We start from the raw sequence: 10,300 nt of genomic DNA, 5'->3' as shown, positions 1-10,300 counted from the left end.
AAACATTAAATATAACTAATAAAAATTTTTTAAAAACTTGATTGGGAACTACTATGCACCTCCAACATTCATGTAAAGTGAGCTCCAGCATGGCAGTCAGGAAGCCTGGCTTCTAGTCCATCTTCTAGTCTAGGTAGTTTTGTGACCTTGGGCAAGTCACCTGACACAAAGTTTGCTTGTCTACATAACAACAACAAAAAACAATTATAGCACTCATGGAGTCTTCTGTATAAAATAAAAGCAAATTTGAAATGGTTGGGAAAGTTCAAAATTCTACATGACTTTATAGGTTTCCCAATTAAGCTATCAAAATCCTTGGGCCATGAAAATGCCTATGGAAACCAGTTGTAACAAACAACGAATATGGCCTCTGTTTCAATTTGCTTTGTTTTTATTGTTCATTATGTCAATTTTCAAGCATACACAACACTAGAATAGTAGAATGGACCCCCCTGATCAGTTACCCGACTTTAATGAACATCAACTCTGCCTTGCTTTTTTTGATATAGCCTCCCAATATTTCATTCTTCTGTGGATTTTAAAGCCAAATCTAAGGCATATGATCATGGTCCATTTTTATGATGACAAAAAGAATGAGGGAATCTTATTTGATGTTCTCAAATCCTGAGGAAAAAAGTTTATTTTCAAATCTGGCCAAGTCGAGGCTGGTGTTGACTTCACTTGGTCTTTCTGCTTTTAAAACGTCTCTGAAAATCAATCTCCGATCTAAATGCGTAACACATCACTTCCTCAATCCAGGCCAAGGGCTAGTGAATTGCAATCATCTACGGAAGACAAGCAAGTGGGGGGTTCCAGCTACTCTATGCAGAAGGCAGCACACTCATTTCTATAATCACAGTATTCATAACATCAAATGTTTAACTGCTTTAGTATATTAAACCAGTCAGCCTTGAGGGTAATTCTGCCCAGAGATTCAACTATTCTTGACGAAGTGAGTGAAGGCAAGAAGACTAATTAAAATGAGCTCCTTCAAGAAATGTTTTAAAAAGAAATAAAGACAAGCTGCCTTGCCCACTCAATAAAGAAGGCAGCAACCAATTTCTCCATAAACCTGAGTACTTGCGGGGCATCTGGGGGGTTCAGTCGGTTAAGCATCCAACTTCAGCTCAGGTCATGATCTCGCAGTTCACGAGTTTGAGGCCCGCGACGGGCTCTGTGCTGACAGCTTGGAGCCTGGAGCCTGCTTCGGATTCTGTGTCTCCCTCTCTCTCTGACCCTCCCCCGTTCATGCTCTGTCTCTCTCTGTCTCAAAAATAAATAAAACATTAAAAAAAAAAAAAAAACCTGAGTACTTGCAACGTTTCCCATGTGTCCAGTTTACAAAGCTCAGCGCCACTCACGACCCACAGCCGAATGACATACGTGGGGCTGGCATTCAGGAACCCATTTGTACAAGTGAGGAAGTGAGGCCTCCAGCGGTCACCTAGGTAGAGGTGACAAAGCTAGAGACCAGAGCCCAAGTCTCTTGTTTCTCATGTCAGGGCTGGTTCCCTGTGCAAACAAGTTCACCAAAAAACAACGAATTTCTTCACCTCCTATTTCCAATCTCCCAGGGATTTAACAAAGCACCTGTACTTTGTAGCAGCTTAGGAAGTATTTCTTGCCTATGTGACAAATAATGGGGAAGAAAGAATAAATACAGGCAGAAAGAAAAAGGAGAAATTAGATAAACAAAGGAAGAAGAAATAATATTAATAACCTTAGCAAATAAAGTGGGGCGCCTGGGTGGCTCAGTCGGTGAAGCATCCGACTCCGGCTCAGGTCACGATCTCGCGGTTCGTGGGTTCGAGCCCCGCATCGGGCTCTGTGCTGACAGCTCGGAGCCTGGAGCCTGCTTCGGATTCTGGGCCTCCCTCTCTCTCCGCCCCTCCCCTGCTTGTGCTCTGTCTCTCTCTAAAATAAACATTTAAAAAACTTTAAAAAAGCAGCTTAGCAAATAAAGCATAATCTAGGAAAAAAACGGAAACGTGGAGAAAAACCTGTTAAACCACAATGAAGAGTCAGCTGTCAGAAACAAAAGATTTAAATGCCATATACGAAGGAGCTGACAGCAGTGGATATGACAAGCCCAACTACTACCATTTCAATTGACTAGGCTGTGCGGTAAGCCTATTAACCCTCTGAGGTAGGGAAGTAATATTATTGTCCCCATTTAACGGGTGAAGAAAGTGGGGCTCAGAGAGGTTAAGCCAGCCCAACTCAATTTTCATTTTTTATACTTTCTATACTTCGCAAATTTCCTACAACGAGCACGTCTTACCTTTATTTTTTAATCCCGTAGCATTCATCATGTATAGAAATAATTTTGTCATTACATCATTAAGTACAGTTAATTACTATTTCTATTCATCATTTGTATGTCACCTCAATTAGACTGTTAAGAGCCTGTGTCTAAGGGAGTGTCATGTTTTAATGCATATTATAGCTGCTCGATGAATACTTCTGGAATGAATGGACAATGGAGAGGAAAACGTGGGAGTGTGGAGGAAAACAAGCACCACAAAAAAAAAAAGGGGGGATGGGGTTTAGAGAGGTGATGAAAGAGAGAGATGAGGAAGGGAAAAACAGGAACAGAAACATAACGATCAGGAACAGGTGATGGACGTGGGACACAGGTAGAAAGATGAACGCATAACATAAAGCAGGGCACATGGGAAACAAAGCTTGCCTCACGGAACCCTGTTTTCGTGAAACTGTAAACTAAAATTAACGCGAAAGTGCACTGACAAAGAGAAGCCAGTTACAGGCGAGAAAGGAGATTTTTAAGATACAGTACTTAAAAAAAATTTTAAATAGAAAAATTGTTGCAAAGTACCTTACGAGAGGGAGAAGTACTAAAATTGCTTTTCTGGCAAAGCCTGTCCCTTCATCCAACAATTATCCTAAGATACTTGAGACCTCATCTCCATAAATTCAATAGGCAATTGGGGCCACTTTCTCTTTTTGAGGCCAGATGCAGAAACAGAAATTACAGTCATTTCCTATATTGCAGAAATTAGCTGGCCAGTTGAAAGCCACCTGCACGCATAATTCACCTCATCAGAGGTTGGCATCTAGAAGGCTCAAGGCCCTGTCCTCTCTGCCACGTACTTCACCCACGCAGAAACTCAGCTCAGATAACCGGCGGTGAAGTTTTGGTTTGCAGTCCGCCCCTGTTCCCAGGGGGTGATCCCCTTGCGGTTCCTGATCTCTCGGGAATTAAAGAAGAACAATTTGTTCTCATTGTAATACATACACATAGTTAAAACAATCCTGAGGCACGGCTGATAGCAACCAGCTCCACCATTCCACATCACCCTCGCAAGACGCAACACTGTTCCACGGTCCTAAGTGTCTCTTCTGGCTTATATATTATCTAAATGGTCTGCCTAAACAGCTGTGTATTTAACAACTGTAGATGCTATCGGTTGACTTTCTTCTACAATAGTTAAGAATTTAGCTGCTTTTTTTTTTTTTTGATGTTTATTTCGAAAGAGAGAAAGAGCGCAAGCGGGATAGGGGCAGAGAGAGAGAGAGAGAGAGAGAGAGGGAGAGAGAATCCCAAGTAGGCTCCGAGTTGTTAGCGCGGAGCCCAATGCAGGGTTCGAACTCACAAACCATGAGATCGTGACCTGAGCCGAGATCAAGAGTTGGAAGCTTTACCAACTGAGACACCCGGGCGCCCCAAGAATTGAGATTTCTTATACTTTCCCCACACAACACCACATCCTTCACTTCCCTCAATCTATCACAATTCTTGTTTAAATGACTAGCCAAGTTTATATGATTATGACTATGTAATTACTGGTCACTGCTAAGCAAAGTAGTATTTTTTTAATTTATTCTAAGGGGGGAGGGGCAGAAAGAAAGGGAGAGAGAATCCCAAGCAGGCTCTGTTCTGTCAGCACAGAGCCAGACTTGGGGCTCAAACTCATGAACCTGAGCCAAAATCAAGAGTCAGATGCTCAACCAACTGAGCCACCCAGGTGCCCCAGCAAAGCAGTATATTATTGTTAGTCTTTTAATTCTTTCCCCAAAGTTAATAACCACTTCAGTATCTCATTGTTTGAGATTTCTGCATTTCTAATGCTATGTTTATCCAAGTGTTCTAACAGTTCTTGAAAATACCTACCAATGATTTTTCCAAACAGTCCAACCCATCTAAACTCTGCTGGTTCCCTATTCCCTGTGAAGATTGCCCTCTCACAGCTTTCTGTTCTCTGGCTACAAACTAGGCCAGCAATCTTATGGCCTGGAACTCCGGGGCCTTTTCCTCACCACTCTCTGGAGTTGGGTTCTTGGTTTCCTAGATCTTATACTGTCTTCCTTTTTCTTGGTTTATCTCTCGTCACAGTGGAGGACAACCTCCCATAGCTTCCAGAGAAAGTGTTCACAGGAGGAATTTTTCAAGACCTTATATATTCTACTCTACTATTTAACATGAGTATAATTGGATTTTATATAATTTTACCATGAGAATCATATTCCATTAAAAAGTTAGACATTCATGGTCAATTGATTTTCATCAAAGGTGCCAAGACCCTTAAATGTGAAAAGAGTTGTGTTTTCAACAAGTGCTAGGACCAAGGGTATATGCACAAGCAGAATAATAAACTTGGACACTTAACTCATACCATACACATAAACTCAAAATGAATCAAAGACCTAAATATAAGAGCTAAAACTATTAAACTCTTAGGAGAAAAAATAGGTATGAATCTCCATGACCTTGGGTTAGGCAATGGTTTCATTTGCCCACACAACCAAAAACCAAATAGTTCCATGAAGTAAATGGAACTTCATGAAAATTTTAAGAAGTTTTTAAAAGTTTTTTTTTTTAAGTTTATTCATTTACTTTGAGAGAGAGCTGGCGTAGAGGTAGAGAGAAAGAAAGAGAGAATCACAAGCAGGCTCTACACTGCCAGCACAGAGCCTGATGTGGGGCTTGAACTCATGAATCATGAGATCATGACTTCAGCTGAAATCTAGAGTCTAATGCTTAACCAACTGAGCCACCCAGGCACCCCAAAAACTCTAGTGTTTTTAAGGACACTATCAACAAAGTGAAAGATAACACATAGAATGGGAGAAAATATTTGCAAATGTACCTAGAAAACATAAAGAATGCTTACAATTCAATCATGAAAAGACAAATTACCCAATTAAAAATGGGTAAATGATTTGAATAGACATTTCTCCAAAGAAGATACACAAATGGCCAATAAGCAGATGACGAAAAGCTCAACATCATTAGCTATCAGGGAAATCAAATCAAAACTACAATGAGATATTGCTTCACACCCACTAGGATGGCTATACCCCCCTAAATAAATAAATAAATAAATATAATAGTAATATAATAATAATAGCAAGTTTTGGCAAAGATGCATTAGAAACTAGAGTCTTCAGGGTGCCTGGGTGGCTCAGCCGGTTTATCATCCCACTTCAGCTCAGGTCATGATCTCATAGTCCATGAGTCTGAGCCCTGCATCAGGTTCTGTGCTGACGGCTTGGAGCCCTGAGCCTGCTTCAGATTCTGTGTCTCCCCCTCTTTCTGCCCCTCCCCCGCTCACACTCTGTCTCTCTCTCTCTCTCAAAATAATAAATAAACATTAAAAAATTTAAAAAACAGACTTCAAGATGTATTACAAAGCTGCAATCATCAAGACGGTATGGTACTGGCACAAAAACAGACAGATCAATGGAAGAGGATAGAGAACCCAGAAATGGACCCACATATGGCCAACTGATCTTTGACAAAGCAGGAAAGAACATCCAATGGAATAAGAAGTCTCTTCAGCAAATGGTGCTGGGAAAAATGGACAGCGACAATCAGAAAAATGAACCTCGACCACTTTCTTACACTATACAGAAAAATAAACTCAAAATGGATAAAAGACCTAAACATAACACAGGAAGCCATCAAAATCCTCGAGGAGAAAGCAGGCAAAAACCTCTTTGACCTTGGCCGCAGGAACTTCTTACTCAACATGTCTCCAGAAGCGAGGGAAACAAAAGCAAAAATGAACTACTGGGACCTCATCAAAATAAAAACCTTCTGCACAGCAAAGGAAACAATCATCAAAACTAAAAGGCAACCGACAGAATGGGAGAAGATATTTGCAAACGACATATCAGATAAAGCGTTAGTATCCAAAAATCTATAAAGAACTTACCAAACTCAAAACCCAAAAAACAATCCCGTGAAGAAATGGGCAAAAGACATGAATAGACACTTCTCCAAAAGACATCCAGATGGCTAACAGACACATGAAAAAATGCTCAACATCACTCATCATCAAGGAAATACAAATCAAAACCACATCGAGACACCACCTCACACCCGTCAGAATGGCTAACATTCACAACTCAGGCAACAACAGATGTTGGCGAGGATGCGGAGAAAGAGGCTCTCTTTTGCCCTACTGGTGGGAATGCAAGCTGGTGCGGCCACTCTGGAAAACAGTATGGAGGTTCCTCACAAAACTAAAAATAGAACTACCCTACGACCCAGCAATTGCACTACTAGGCATTCATCTAAGGGATACAGGTGTGCTGTTTCGAAGGGACACATGTACCCCCATGTTTATAGCAGCACTATCGACAATAGCCTAAGTATGGAAAGAGCCCAAATGTCCATTGATGGATGAATGGATAAAGAATAGATATATATATGGAGTATTACTTGGCAAACAAAAAGAATGAAATCTTGCCATGTGCAACTACATGGATGGAAATAGAGGGTATTGTGTTAAGCTAAATTAGTCAGTCAGAGAAAGACAAATATCATATGACTTCACTGATATGAGGAATTTAAGATACAAAACAGATGAACAGAAGGGAAGGGAAGCAAAAATAATATAAAAACAGAGAGGGGGACAAAACCTAAGAGACTCTTAACTATAGAGAACAAACAGGATTGCTGGAGGGGTTGTGGGGGGGCGGATGGGCTAAATGGGTCAGGGGCATTAAGGAATTTCTTTAAAAAAGAAATTAGAGTCCTCATACACTGCTGGTGGGAAGGAAAAATGGTACAGCTGCTGTAGAAAACAGCTGGGCATTTCTTGAATAAGTTAAAGCAGAATTACCCTATGACCCAGCAATTCTAATCCTAGGTATGTACCCAAGAGAATTAAAACATATGTCAACGCAAAAACATATACATTACTATTCAAACAACACTATTCATAAGAGCCAACAAGTGGAAACAACCCAAATATCCACAAACTAACAAGTGGACAAATAAAGTAGGGCATATCCATACACTGGTATGTTATTCAGTCATAAAAAGGAATGAAGTAGTGGGGCTCCCGGGGGACTCAGTCAGTTAGGCCTGTGACTCTCAATTTCGGCTCAAGTCATGATCTCACAGTTCAGGAGTTCGAGCCTCGCATCGGGCTCTGTGCTGACGGCATAGAGCCTGCTTGCGATTCCCTGTCTTCCTCTCTCTCTGCCCCTCCCCCACTCACGCTCTCTTTCTCAAAAATAAATAAACATTTTTAAAAATGAAATTACAATTTAAAAAAGGAACAAAGTACCAGTACATGCTACAATGTGGATGAACCTACAAAACATTATGCTGAGAGAAAGAAGCCAGACAAAAAAGGTCACGGATCATGTGATGCCGTTTACAGGAAACGTTCAGAATAAGCAAATCGGTACAGGCAGAAAGCAGTTAGTGTTTGCCAGGGGCCGAAGGGAGGGGGACAGGGAAAATGGGAGTAACTGCTAAAGAGTGGACTTTGTTTTGGGGGTGATAAAAATGTTCTGGAAGCAAACGGTTGTGATGTTTGCACATCTCCGTGAACATGCTAAAAATCGTTGACTGGTGCAAATTTAAATGGGTAAATTTTACGGCATGCGAGTTATAGGTCATCGGAACTGTCTTCGGAAAAGTAATACAATATGATACGGTACAGTACAGTGCAACGTAATACAGTGCAGTGCAGTACAATGCAACACGGCAAGTACAATATAATGCAATACGGCACAGGACGATACAGGGCAATACAACACAGTGCAGCACAATGCGATGCAATATGGTACGGTGTACGATACGATGCAGTACAGTGTGCTACAATACAATACGGTATAGTGCGGTACAACACAAAACAAAACAATACAGTATAATACGACACAACACAGCACAGCACAGTACAATACAGCACAGTACGTTGCAGCACGCTACAATGCGATAGAGTATAGTACAGTGCGGTGCGATACAGTATAGTGCAATAAATACAGTATAACACAAAGCAGTGTAGCAGTGCAGCACAGTACAACACCATACAGTACAGTGCAGTGCAGTATGATACAGTGCAACACAATGCGGTGCAGTCCAATATGATACAGCACACTATAATACAATACGGTATAGCACAGTACAGTATGGTGCAGCACAACACAATACAGTTCCGTACAATACAATACAAAACAATACGGTATAATACGACACAACAGCACGGCACAGTATAATACAATAATACAGCATAGCGCGGTGCAGTATAGTACAATACGATACAATACAGTGCGGTGCAATACAATACACCACAATGCGGTATAATACAACACGGCACGGTACAATACAATATAATACGATACAATACAGCACAATACAGTGCAGTGCAATGTGATACGATACAATACAGTATACTACAGTGCAGTACAGCACAACAGAATGCAATATGGTACGGTGCAGTATAGTACAGTGCAATACAATGTGACACAATACGCTACAGTATAGCACACTACAATACAGTACAGCACGGCACAATACAATACAGTGCGGTACAGTACGGTGCAGTATAGTGCAGTGCGCTACCGTACGGTGCAATGCAGTACAGTACAACACAGTACAGTACAATACAATGCAACATAGTATAGTGCACTACGATACAATACAACATAGTACAGCACAGTACAGCACGATGCAGTATGGTACAGTAAATATAATACAGCGCAACACAATACAATATGGTACGGTACAGCACGGTACAATATAATACAGTGCAGTGCAGTGCAGGACAGTGTGATGCAATACAGTGTGGTACGATGCAATGCGATACAATATAGTACAGTACAGTGTAATACAATACAGCGCAGTGCAACAGAGTGTGGTGTGGTACAATCCAGTACAGTACAATACAATACGATACAACACAACATGGGCACATACGGTTAAATGTGATGATTCAACTACACTTCTCCTCTCCCCTTCCTCCCCCAAATGCCATAAACATGAAACTAAGAGGTTAAAAAAGACATTAGCTATCTACCCTTCAAAAAGAGATCAGAAACCCACTGGGACCATTTGAGTTTTCACTGAAAGACAGAGGAAAGACTAACCTGAAGGGTTAGATTTGAAGGGATAAAATTCAAAATTAAAAAAAAAATTAAAGCTGTTTCTGTAATTACAAATACACATACACACACAGATGGATAAACAGAATAGGAGAGGAAATGGCCAAAGAGAAGGTTTAAGAAAAATTGTGAAGACAAGGGCACCTGGGTGGCTCAGTCAGTTAAGCGTCCCACTCTTGATTTCGGGTCACGATCTCACAGTCCATGAGATGGAGTCCCACGGCCGAGCCGGGTATTGAGCCCCACATCGAGCCCTGCATCGGGCTCCACGGTGACAGTTCAGAACCTGCTTGGGATTCTCTCTCTCCCTTTCTCTCTGCCCCTCCCGTATGCTCGCGCACTGCTCCCTCTCTCGCAAAATAAACAAATAAACTTAAAAAAATTGTAAAGATAGACTTTGGCCGGAGGAGAGGTACCTGACCTGGGGGCATGGAGGGCACTACAGCTGGAGCATCTGCAGAGGGGTCAAAGCAGAAGGTAAACTGTTCACCCTGTAGGATGTGAAGAGACTCAGGATATGGAGGCATGGAATACAGTGGAAAACAAGGATGAAGCACAGGGTTCAAACTAGTAAAGGGCATTTAAGTGTCAGAATACAAATAGTGGAACCTTTAGGTCCCTTTCCCCAACTTCACAGCCTGGCCACACTATCCTTAGCCAATCTCCGCATCCAAGAAACCTGAAATTGATTTTCTGGTGACAAACAAGAAAAGCCACAGACTTGGTGTGCCTGGGTGGCTCAGTGGGTTGAGCATCTGGCTCTTGATTTCAGGTTCAAGTCACGATCTCATGGTTCCTGAGAGCAAGTCCCGAGTCGGGCTCTTCACTGACAGCACGGAGCCACCTTGGGTTTTTCTGTCTCCCTCTCTCTCTCTGTCCTTCCCCTGTGAATGCTCTTTCTCTCTCAAAAATAAATAAATAAATGTTTTTAAAAACCAAT

The sequence above is a fragment of the Panthera uncia genome, chromosome X (genome assembly GCF_023721935.1).
Source record: "Panthera uncia isolate 11264 chromosome X, Puncia_PCG_1.0, whole genome shotgun sequence".
Lineage (NCBI taxonomy): Eukaryota > Metazoa > Chordata > Mammalia > Carnivora > Felidae > Panthera > Panthera uncia.
Note: the sequence above shows the minus strand (reverse complement) of the source record.